This window comes from Balaenoptera ricei, chromosome 11, assembly GCF_028023285.1.
Source record: "Balaenoptera ricei isolate mBalRic1 chromosome 11, mBalRic1.hap2, whole genome shotgun sequence".
NCBI lineage: Eukaryota > Metazoa > Chordata > Mammalia > Artiodactyla > Balaenopteridae > Balaenoptera > Balaenoptera ricei.
In genome coordinates, this window is record NC_082649.1 from 13,793,283 (window position 1) to 13,805,514 (window position 12,232).

Below are 12,232 nucleotides of genomic sequence, written 5' to 3' on the forward strand. Positions count from 1 at the left end.
TACTTGGCTACCGACACAGAGACCTGGCTTGGACCCAGCACTGAGCAGAGGAGTCCTGCATGGGGGTGGTATGGACTGAATTGTGTCTCCCAAAATTCATATGTTGAAGCCCTAACCCCCGAATGTGAGGGTATTTTGAGATGGGGCTTTTAGGAAGTAATGAATGTTAAATGCGTTCATAAGGGTTGGGCCTTAATACAGTAGACCTGAGGCCTTGTAGGAAGAGGAAGAGACCTCTCTCCTCTCTCTATATTTCTCTCTCTCTCTCTCTCTCTCTCTCTCTCCGTTTCTCTCCCCACCTCCTGTACCACATGAGGACACATCAAGAAGGTGGCTTTCCACAAGTTGAACCAGCCAGCACCTTGATCTTAGACTTCCCAGCCTATGGAACTGTGACAAAATTAATTTTTGTTGTTTAAGCCATCAGGCTATGGTATTTTGTTATGGCAACCTGAGCTGACTGATACAGGGGGCATGGTGTCCGAGCCAAGATTAAGACAACATGGAACCATTTCTTCATCCGCCTTCCTCTCTGTCTGTAGCTGAAGGTCCACCTCCCAAGGAGGCTCTGCTTGTTCATCCATGAATCAATAGAGTAAACTCTGGCTTCTCAGGGGTGTGGTGAGGAGGGAATGAAACTTTCCTGAAACGAATTCTATTTCTTTCACATCTGTGGTGAGTTCTCTATTATTTCTGGGGTGATTTCTTTCTTTTTTAAATTCCATCCATAAAATGTTTTGCACGTATCTCCAAAAGATAAGGAGTTTTCAGAAATAACCATAATGATCACATCCCGCTAAATTACCAGTAATTCCTCAATACTATCAACTATCTAGTACCCAATATTCACATTTCCAATTGTTTCATAAATGTGTGCATTTTTATTTTTACAAATAATTTATTTGAGTCAAGGTCCAAAACAGGGCCATCAATGGCAGTTAATTCTATGTCATTTAAGTCTCTTATAATCTATTGGATCCACATTCATTATTTTATTTCCTTGAATTTGTTGTTGTTGTTTGTTATTGTCATTGTGGGGAAAGCCAGACGATTTATCCTATAGGGTTTCCCTGTTTGAATTTGCTTGTTTTATCTTCATGGTATTTTAAAATGTTCCTCTCTCTTTTGTGATTTCCTGTAAATGGTTAGTTGGATCTATAGGCTTGACAAGATTCAGGACGAATTTTTTTAAGACTGCTTTATAAGGGTGGTGTGATCTTCCATGTGAATGAAAATAATATTTGTTTCTCTTTCTGTGATGTTGGCAGGCAATGATGATTAATACATAGATCCATTAATTCATTAAGGGATGAAAATGATAATATTCTGTCGATCCTTATTTATTTATTAGCTGGAATAATTCTATAAAGAGAAACTTTCCCTCATCTACTGTTTAGTTATCCAGTACAGTTTAGATAGCAACATCAGGATAAGTCCTGATTCTTTCCCTTTGTTTATTGGCTTCAAATTAATCTGTTGGTTCACCAGCATTCTCCAAAGGGGACCAATTGGTAATTAATCTGAGTTGATTTTTTTTTTTTTTTTAACATGGAACGCTTCACGAATTTGCGTGTCATCCTTGTGCAGGGGCCATGCTAATCTTCTCTGTATCGTTCCAATTTTAGTATATGTGCTGCCGAAGCGAGCACCTGAGTTGATTTTTTTGGTTTGTTTTTTTGTACCATTATGAACTTGTGGATTTCAACATATTTTATGTGTTTCGATCCATTGCAATTATTGTCCTTAATGTTAAAATTGCTCAATCTTTAGCTAGGGAGAGCCTCTTAGGTCAGCCCCAAGTCCTTTTGACATGCCTTAGTAAGATGTCTTTGCCGTCATCCTTTCTTCCTTGATTTCTGATCCGAAAACATATTCTAGGTTTTTCTTGTATGTTTCCTGACCCAGACCTAGAAGAAGTCATCTCTCCAGAGAAATCTTTCCTTATAGTGGGAAATGGTATTGTAAGATCACAATCTGGCCACTCAGGATATACATTGCTATGAAGTTGATCATTATTTGTTTGGCTATTTCTGTAGACAGAACTAGGAATTTTTTTTAGAAAAAGATTTTATTTTTAATTTTTAAAAGACAAAATACATCATGAGAACATATTGATACTTCCAATTCAAATTCAGGAGTAAAGGGTTTATTTAACCTTTTCTATCTTAGATATGTCCTTTTTCCTGCACCAATAAAATTGGTTGTCAGTGACACTGGAAATGATACAATTAGAATATCACACCATTTTTCATTTGTTTTATCCCACAATATACTCACAATGGTCTTAGAGAAATGATGCCACCACTCACTGACAATATGAATACTGTAACTTGTGTTAGGATTTTTCCCCATGTTTATCCTAAAGGTATAACCCACTGGGGGTGTACAGTTAAATTATTGTGTTTAAGATCTCTTGGAATAGCTCTTTTTTTTTTTCCTTTTTTTTGCTGCATGGCATGTGGGATCTTAGTTCCCTGACCAGGGATCAAACCTGTGCCCCCTGCACAGGAAGCACGGAGTCTTAACCACTGGACCGCCAGGGAAGTCCTGGAATACAGTAGTTCTCTTTTGTTTGGTCATCTTTCAGAATGTAGATCCAAGAGGTCTGAGGAGAAACAAGGCAGAGGAGAGGTAAAGGACCAGCAAGGAGAAGGACCATTACTCTTCCCAAGAGCACCAAGTGCTCTCACATCCAGCTTAATTTTATCCTCCTGGGTCCATCATTCAGTCCCCCTAACTCCAAGTTCCCCTGTTACCTTACTCCGTGCTCCACTACTCCAGTACTCCCTGCTAACATTCCAATGTCAGGTCTCTGTGGTATAGTTATCTTTACCCAGTGTATGGGGATATAGGTTCACAGCAACATTGAGCAGAAGATACAGAGATTTCACATGTATCTCCTGCTCCTGTTCTTGCACTGCCTCCCCCATATCAACATCCCCCACCAGAGCGGTACATTTGTTACCATAGATGAACGTACTTTGGCACATCATTATCACCCAAAGTCCACAGTTTACATTAGAGTTCACACTTGGTGCTGTGCGTTCTGTGTTTGGACAAATCCGTAATGATATGTATCCACCCTTCTAGTTTCAGACAGTGTAGTATTTCCGCCCTAAAAATCCTCTGTGCCCTACCTAGGCATCCCTTCCTCCCCACTAACCCCTGGCAACCACTGATGTTTTTACTGTCTCCTTAGTTTTGTGTTTTTCAGAATGTCATGTAGTTGGAACCATACAGTACGTAGCCTTTTCACATTGGCTTTTTCATTTAGCAATATGCATTTAATATTCCTCTGTGTCTTTTCATGGCTTAATAGCTCATTTCTTCTAAGTGCTGAATTAAATTCCATTGTTTTGATGTACCACAATTTATTTATTCATTCACCTACTGAAGTACACCTTGTTTGCTTCCAACTTTTGGCAATTGTGAAAAAAGCTGCTATAAACATCTGTGTATAGGTTTTTATGTGAACATAAATTTAACGTCTTTAGGGTAAATAGCAAGGAGTGTGATTTCTGGACTGTATGGTAAGAGGATGTTTAGTTTTGAAAGAAACTGTCAAACTGTCTTCCCAAGTGGCTGTACCATTTTGCACTTCCAGCAGCAATAAATGAGAGCTACTGTTGCTCTACAAACTTGTCAGCACTTGGTGTTGTCAGTGTTCTGGATTTGGGCCATTCTAATAGGTGCTAGTGGTAGGTCTTTGTTTTAATTTGCATTTCTCAAGTGACACATGATGTGGAGCATCTTTTCATATGCTTATTTGCCATCTGTATATCTTCTTTGGTGAGATGTTTGTTAAGGTCTTTGGCTTATTTTTAAATCAGGTTTTTTTAAATTGTTGAGTTTTAAGTGTTCTTTGTATATTTTGGATAACAGTTCTTTATCAAATATGTCTTTTACAAATAATTTCTCCCAGTCTGTGGTTTGTCTTTTCATTTTCTTGACAGTGTCTTTTGCATAGAAGAAATTTTTAAGCTTAATGAAGTCCAGCTCATCAATTCTTTCTTTCGTGGATCATGCCTTTGATGTTGTATCTTAAAAGTCATTGCCAAACCCAAGGTCATCGAGATTTTCTCCTGTGTTATCCTCTAGGAGTTTTATAGTTCTGTGTTTGCATTTAGGTCTGTGATCCATTTTGAGTTAATTTTTCTGAAGGATATAAGTCCTGTGTCTAGATTCTATTTTTTTTTTTTTTTTTGCATGTGGATGTCCGGTAGTTCCAGCACCATTTGTTAAAAAGATTATCTCTGCTCCATTGTATTACCTTTTGCTCCTTTGTCAGAGATCAGTTGACTGTATGTATGGGTATGTATTTCTGGGCTCTCTATTCTGTCCCATTGATCTGTTGGTCGATTCTTTCTCCAATGCCACACTGTCTTGATTACTGTAGCTTAATAGTAAGTCTCAAAGTCAGGTAGTGTCAGTCCTCAGACTTTATTCTTGCCCTTCAATTTTGTGCTTTCTATTCTGAGTCTGTTGCCTCTCCATAGAAACTTTAGAATCAGTTTGTCAATATCCACAAAATAACTTACTGGAATTTTAACTAGGATTGCATTGAATCAATAGATCAAGTTGGCAAGAACTGATATCTTGATAATATTGAGTCTTCCTATTCATGAGCGTGGAATATCTTTCCATTTATTTAGTTCTTCTTTATTCCTTTGATGTAGTCATTTCATTTCTGATAAGTAAATCACCCAAAGAAGGAGAAAAACATATATGCAACATTGATTTTAATAATTCATGGGCTACAAGATAGTTCTGAAACTTTAAAAAAACTTTAAAAAGTAAATCACCCAAAGAAGGAGAAAAACATTTACGCAACATTGATTTTAATAATTCATGGGCTACAAGATAGTTCTGAAACTTTAAAAAGAATTAAAAATTTCCCAGGAAGTGTTTAAAATGTAGATTCTATATGTGACTTTAAAGTACATTTACCTGACCACCAGTTAGACTGGGCAGCTTCTCATTTGTCTATTGGCTATTTTATTTCCTTTTCTTGTGAAGTGCCTGTTTATGTGGGAGTTTTTCTCATTTTTTCCTATGAGTTCTCAGTTCTTTCCTTATTGATTTGTAGGAATTTTTAATATATGCAAGATACTAGACTTTTTGGTAACACATGTTGCCAACTATTTTTTTCTATTCGGGCTTTTTTCCCCCCATTTTCACTCTGTGATGTCTTCTGATTAACAGAATTCTTAATTTTATTAAAATTAAATATATCAACTTTTTCCTTCATGATCAAGAAATCTTTCATTACTCTTGAGTCATTGATATATTCCTATCTTCTTCATGCTTTATAATTTTGCCTTTCATACTTAGGTCTCTTCTCCACCTGGAATTGATTTTTATGTACAATATGAGGCAAGGATCCACTTTTGCCTTTTTCCATATGGATACCTATTGGGTTGGCCAAAAAGTTCGTTCGGTTTCCCTGTTGGATGTTGCGGAATAATACTTGTCACCACAGCACCATTTGAAAAGTCCACCTTCCCCCACTGATATACAAGGACATGGTGGTCACATATCAACTTTCTATACGAGTATATCTCTGTTGCTGGGGTCTTTATTCTATTCCATCACTCTGTTTACCATTTCTGCATCAATACCACACCAGTTACTGTAGCTTTATACCATATGGGCGGACAAATTCACCACTTATATTTTCTTCAAGAGTGTTTTGGCCTTTTTAAAAAATCATTTACATTTCCATACACTTTGGAAGCCATGAGTCAATTTCAATAAATAAACTGCTTTAATTTTTGTTATGATTAAAAGGACTATAGTTCAATTTAGGGACAATTGGCATGTTTAAGTAACACTAAATCTCCTAATCCATGAACATGGTTTAGCTCTCCATTTACTTAGGTCTTCCTTAATGTTCAATGAAGTTTTATTATTTTCTCCATACAGGTCTTTTGCACATCTGTTGTTAGATTTATTCCTAGGTATGCTTAGTTGTTCATGTTAAAAGCATTCTTTTTCTTACCTCACTTTCTGGTTGTTTGTAGCTAGCACTAAAAATACAAGTAAATGTTGCATATTGGTTTTGTATCCAGCAACCTTGATAAACTCATTTATTAACTCTAATAATTTATCTGTGTAGTCTTGTGTATTTTGTACATAAATTTTCATATCATTTACAAATAATGACAACTTTGTTTCTTATTTTTCAATCTTACTATCTTTATTTATTTTTGTCTTATCATTCCGACTTGAATCTCTGGTAAATATAAGTTGTGATAGTGGATATCTTTGTCTGATCCTAACCAAAGAGAAAGCTTCCTTTTTTTTTTTTTAAGATTTTTTTAGATACTCAGATGAACATAAGAAATTCTCCTTCTATTCTTAGTTTTCTAAAAGTATCTTTTAAATTATTATTATGAACGGATGCAGAATTTTATCAAACGTGGTTTTTTTAATCTATAAAGGAAATAATAGGATGAATCTTCTGTAAGAATTTCATGTGGTGGATTACTGCAGTTGACTTTTCTAATGTTAAATCACCTTGTATTCCTAGGACAAACATAACTTGGTCATAATATATTGCCCTTTTAGAATATTGATGAATTTGATTTTTGTGGAAATTTATATATTTCATTCATTCATTCTCTTAGCAAATATTTACTGAGCACATACAATGTGCCAGGCACAGTTCCGCATCCACAAAACAAACCAGGATGTTTACCTTCATGGAACATAAATTTTAGCAGGGAGAGACAGAAAAGAATAAACATAATTGATAAGTACTATTCAGTGTGTTAGAAGATGAAAAGTTCTATGGAATAAAGAAAAATGAGCAGGGGCTGGAGGATGCAGAGATTCAGGGATAGGATGGGAGGGTGCAGTGGAATAAGATGATAAGAATATGGCTTGTTGAAAAGATAACAGCTAAGAAAAGAGTTAAAATAGATAAGGGGCACTAGCCATGTGGATATGTGATGAATAGTGTTCTAGGAGTAGGGAAGAGCAAGAGTAAGTGCAAAGAGGTCAGTGTGGCTGAACTGGAGTCACAATGGGAAGACCAGTAGGTGAGGTGGTCGGAAAGTTAAAGGGCTAGATCATGTAGGGTTCTGTAGACTATTGATGGATTTGGGATTCTCTGGGTGAAATGGAGAGGCACTGAGGGTTTTGAGCAGAGGCATGACATGATCTGACTTGCAGCTTAAAGGGACCACTCTGGCAGCTGTGTTGGGAATAGACTATAAGACAGCAAGCTTGGAAACAGGGAAGACTATTAAAATAATCCAGGCGTGAGGTGGTGGTGGTTCAAGGAAGGGTGATAACAATGGAGATGGTGAACAGTGGTTAGATTCTGGATATGCTCTGAAGGCTGAGACCACAGGATTTCCTGACAGATTAGATGTGGAGAGTGAGGGGGAAAAAAGAGGAATTAAAACTAGCTCCAAATTTTTTTCACACGTGTGGCTGGAAGAATGGTTATGAGTGTTTGGCAGATAAAATCTCACGGTCATTTTGGTGCATGTTGAGTTTGAGGTTTCTATTAGACAGCCAAGTGGTTTTGTCAACTAGGTAGTTGGATCTTGAAATTGGGAGAGAAGTCCAGGCTGGCAATATAAATTTGGGAGTTCTCAGCATATGGATGATATTTGAAGTTAATAGTCTGGATGAGATTACCAAGGAAGTGTATGTACATAAAAATAAGAAGAGGGGATTCAGGGGGTCACCCTGATGAACCCTAACATTAAGACTTTGAGGAGAAGAGGAGGAATCCACAAAAGAGAGAGGGGATGAATAGAGAGTGAGAGAGGTGAAGAACCAGGTGACTGTGCTGTCATGGAAGCCAAAGGAAAAGGTACTTCAAGAAGAAAGAATAAGGGCACTCCTACTCTGTCAAATGCTGTTGACTGGTAACTTAAGTTGAGAGCAGAGTTTGGCCATTAAATTTAGCAAGGTCATTTGTTGACCTTGACAAGAGCTGTTTTGGTAAAGTGGTAGGAGAAAAGACATGAGTGAGTAGAGAAAGAATGGGAGGACAGGAAAGGTGAGCAGAAACAGAAGCAGAAAAACAAACAGAAGCAGAAAAATGGGTAGATGGAGGGAGAGTTGGGGCCAAGAGAGGAGTTTTTCTCCCTAGGATGGAGAAATAAGCATGTTTGCGCACTGGTGGAAATAACCCAGTAACGAGTAAAAAATTGAATAGGGAAGGAGAGGGGAGAATTGATAAAGCAATATCCTTAAGTAGGAGAGAGGGGTGGGATCTAGGGCATAAAGGAAAGGTTAGGAGCATGAGTAAGTTCATTATATTAATAGGAAATATGTGGGTGCAGATGAGGGTGCTTGTGTTGGGTGTTCGAGGTCTGTGGAAGTTCTCTTCTGACTATTTCCAGTTTCTCATGGAAGTTAGAAATGAGGTCATCATCTTAGCTGTTAGATGTTAATTTTAGAACAAAGTTGCTCATATTATCCTCTTATTTGTAAAATAACCAGAACATCAGTAGTGGAAACTTGGTTTCATTCTTGTTATTGGTTATTTGTGCCTTCTTTTTTTTTGTTCTTAAACAATCTCACTGGACATTTTTCAGTATATATATATTTTTTTCAAAGAACTGCCTTTCCCATGATTGATTCTGTATATGATTTCTTCATTTAATGTTCATTTAATTTATTTCTGGACTTTATCTCCTTTCTTCTACTTTAGGGGGGCACGGTGGGTATTTTCTGCTGCTTAGTTCATTAATTTTCAGCCACTCTTCTTATCTAATATATATTTTCCTTTATAAGGCATGTTAGCGGCATTCCATAAGCTGCTGAACATATACTAGTTTTGTAATCAGTTCAGAATATTATGTAATATCTATTATGTTTCTTCTTTGACTTGTATGTTACATGGAGTTACATTTTTCCTATTGGCAGGCTCCAAAAGTTATTCCTATCATTCATACATTAAATGTAAGATACATTCTGAAGTAAGAAAAATTAATCAGTATTTCTAAAATATATGGTAGTTATAAATACAGGTGAAATTAATACAGACCTTAACTTTATTTAGCCACCCTGACAACATGCCAGGCCTCTTAAGACACTCTATGGTTAAAGACCTCATTCTGGGTGATTAACACCTTGGATTATGTTTTTCTTCTCTCCTAAAGTCAGTTAATCATATTGGGAGATGGGCCTGAATAGCACCAAGGGCATTACACATATTTACTCACTGAGGACTTTTTTCCAAGCCATTTCCAAGGACCGGAACCTTGGAAACACCAAACTAGTTTGAGGACACAACTTGGCGAAGGAAATCACTTCTCCCAGTCCTCTCCCAGCGTCTGCTCAGCTTCCTAATCCCTTTTACCTCTCCCATCCACAGTGACTAAGGAGCAAGGGGAACAGTAAATCTCCATCTTAGTGATGGTGACGGTATTGAGCTCCATCACTTCCAAAGGTCCTGGGAGCACATCCCCCACTTGGTGAGGTGTCCTATTTATACCAGTGACCTTCCCCATGTTCAAAACTTGAACAGCTGCACAATATATATAACGGAGTGGAAAGTAACATGACACACATTTCAAAGAGAAAATTGGAAAGGGATATGTATCCAACCTTCCTTCCAGCTCTACAAGGCTATGTTTCTTTGAGTCTATATTATAAAAATAACAAAGGGGCCGGCATGGGGCATGACGGAAGAGGCTGTTTTAGGGGAAATTATTTTGACTCCCTCAAGTGAAAGCCTGAAATAAAGAAGAAAATGTTTAAGAAAAAAGGGATGACTGATAAAGACTCTTATAGAATGATATAATCTCTTTCTGAATTTGCAACAGTACATTTTAAAAGGTACCAATCATTCCACTTAATATATTTTAAAATGACTATAGATCTTTTTTATTGGAACCCTTGAGCGGCAGGAGCATGTGTATATGACTTTATCTTCAGGGGTTATCTAATGCAGTCCTACACATGTAATAGTCACTCAATTCATGGATTGTAATTAATAAATTGTGACAATCTCAAGAGGGATGGAGGATATGTGTGTGTTGTATATACACATCTGTAATCATAAGAAATCATTAGCATGTATGGAGTACCCACTGTATACACCACACTGCTCAAGGGGTTGAGACCTTGGAGGAGATAACACAGGTCTCAAGTAGAGTGAAGATACTGGGCTTTGTGACAGGATAATGACAGAGTGTAAAACCATTTTAAATCATCATTTTAAAAGTCAAGGGACTTCCCTGGTGGCACAGTGGTTAAGAATCTGCCTGCCAATGCGGGGGACATGGGTTCGAGCCCTGGTCCAGGAAGATCCCACATGCCGTGTAGCAACTAAGCCTGTGCACCACAACTACTGAGCCCACGTGCTGCAACCACTGAAGCCTGCAAGCCTAGAGCCCGTGCTCCACAACAAGAGAAGACACCGCAATGAGAAGCCCACGCACCTCAGTGAAGAGTAGACCCGCTCACCGCAACTAGAGAAAGCCCAACCAACAATGAAGACCCAATGCAGCCAAAAATAAAATTAATTAATTTGAAAAAGAGAGCGAGACATTGGGTTAGGCAGTCGTTCTCACCCTTGGCTCCACACTGTAATCAGCTAGGGAACTCTACAAAATACTAGTGCCTGGGTCTCACCCCCAGAGCTGCTGATTTAAGCAGTTTGAGGTGCACCTGGGCACTGGGATTTGTCAAAGCTTTCCAGATGATTCCAATATGCACCCAGGGTTAAGAACTCCTGAGCAGGAGAGTTAGGATGTGAGAGTCTGCAACATGAGCTACAAAGGAGTCACTGGCACCAGATATGTGAGGAAGAGGGCTACAGAGACTGGAAGCTGGCAGGGTCCACTGTGAAGTCCGTCTGTGAGGATGTCTCACTAGGAAGAGAGCAGGAGGGACTCTTTGTAAGACTACGTGACAATACAGGGTGGAACCTGGAAGAATGTGAAAGGAAAACTCTATTTCTATAACTTTGGACTAATGGAAAATGAAGGTACCCTAGCACCAACTAAAGTTTTTCTTCACAGTTGAGTAGAAAATATATATTTTTCTGCTGAGAGGGATTCTGATTTTAATTTCCCTTTCAAATTTCTTTTTCTAGCCCCACGTAAAAGTTTTTGTTTTTCTTTTGCTGTTTCAAAGGCGTTCATGAGCACGATTCATATTTGGGCCTCTGATTTTGAGTGGTAACGTGAACGATAAGGGAGACTGTGGGGAGAGGTGGTAAGTACCAGGGCTGCAAGATGCTTCACGGATCGCAGTGCGGGCCAACGTGGTGGGGCACGAGCTATGAGCACCTAAGAAGTGTTCACGGCATTGCCCTTTCCCCACCGCTGAAGAGAATTTTGGATTGTCCACTTAACTCCAACTCGCTTCCTCCCCCGCCGCCCCCAGATGGAAGGGAATCTAGATGGCGGAAGTTGGAAGATGGAGAAATACCAGAAAACTGCATTGGCTGTTTGTTGAGAGAATTTTGTTCTGGACCAGCTTTGGGCTGTGAGAGAGTTAGGTGGGAGAGAAAAAGTGTTACTGTGGATCATGAAAGAGATCCTTTTGACATTCTCTGAGAAACACAAATAAGGGGGTGGAGCTGCTTTTTAAAGTACTTTCACTTGCTCCATGGATGCACCCCCCCCCCCACTCTGAGGCTGGTTCCAGATATGCAAATATCAGGTAAATAGGAACATAGTTTTGGGAGCTGCAGTGCTGCCCCAGGGACTTTCTGCTCCCCTTGTACATTAGATGCAAGGTGCTTGGGGCAACACTCCACCTTTTCAGCATTTAGATCTACTTTTATTAACAAGCTGTTACCATGACTAGTTGATTTTTCAGCATCATGAGAGAAAAGCAAAACAAAACATGTTCTCATTGTGTTTTTTACTTGCTTTACTGCATTTTTTACCAACTGAAGGTTTATGGCAACCCTGCATCAAACAAGTCTGTCAGCGCCATTTTTTCCAGCAGCATTTGCTCACTTCGTGTCTTTGCGTCACATTTTGGTAATTCTTGAAATATTCAGACTTTTTCATTAGTGATCTTTGATGTTACTGCTACAACTAGCTGAAGACTCAGGTGATGGCCAGCATTTTTAGCCATAAAGTAATTTAAAATTAGGATATGTAAATTGTTTTTTTTAGACATAATGCTATTGCACACTTTATAGACTACGGTATAGTGCAAACATTACTTTTATATGCACTGGGAAACCAAAAAATTCGTGTGACTCACTTTATTGCAGTATTATCTTTATTGGGGTGGTCTGGAACTGAAC

At 38.4% G+C, this 12,232-nt stretch overlaps 1 protein-coding gene and 1 non-coding gene across 2 annotated transcripts in view; one reads left to right on the forward strand and one right to left on the reverse strand.

Annotated features, from left to right (window-relative positions):
• Positions 1 to 12,232, forward strand: part of STMND1 (stathmin domain containing 1) — a 99,738-nt gene that overhangs the window by 57,736 nt on the left and 29,770 nt on the right. The window lies entirely within an intron of this gene.
• LOC132375521 (U6 spliceosomal RNA) lies at positions 1,543 to 1,649 on the reverse strand. The gene has a single exon (XR_009506065.1). It is a non-coding gene; the product is annotated as a U6 spliceosomal RNA (small nuclear RNA).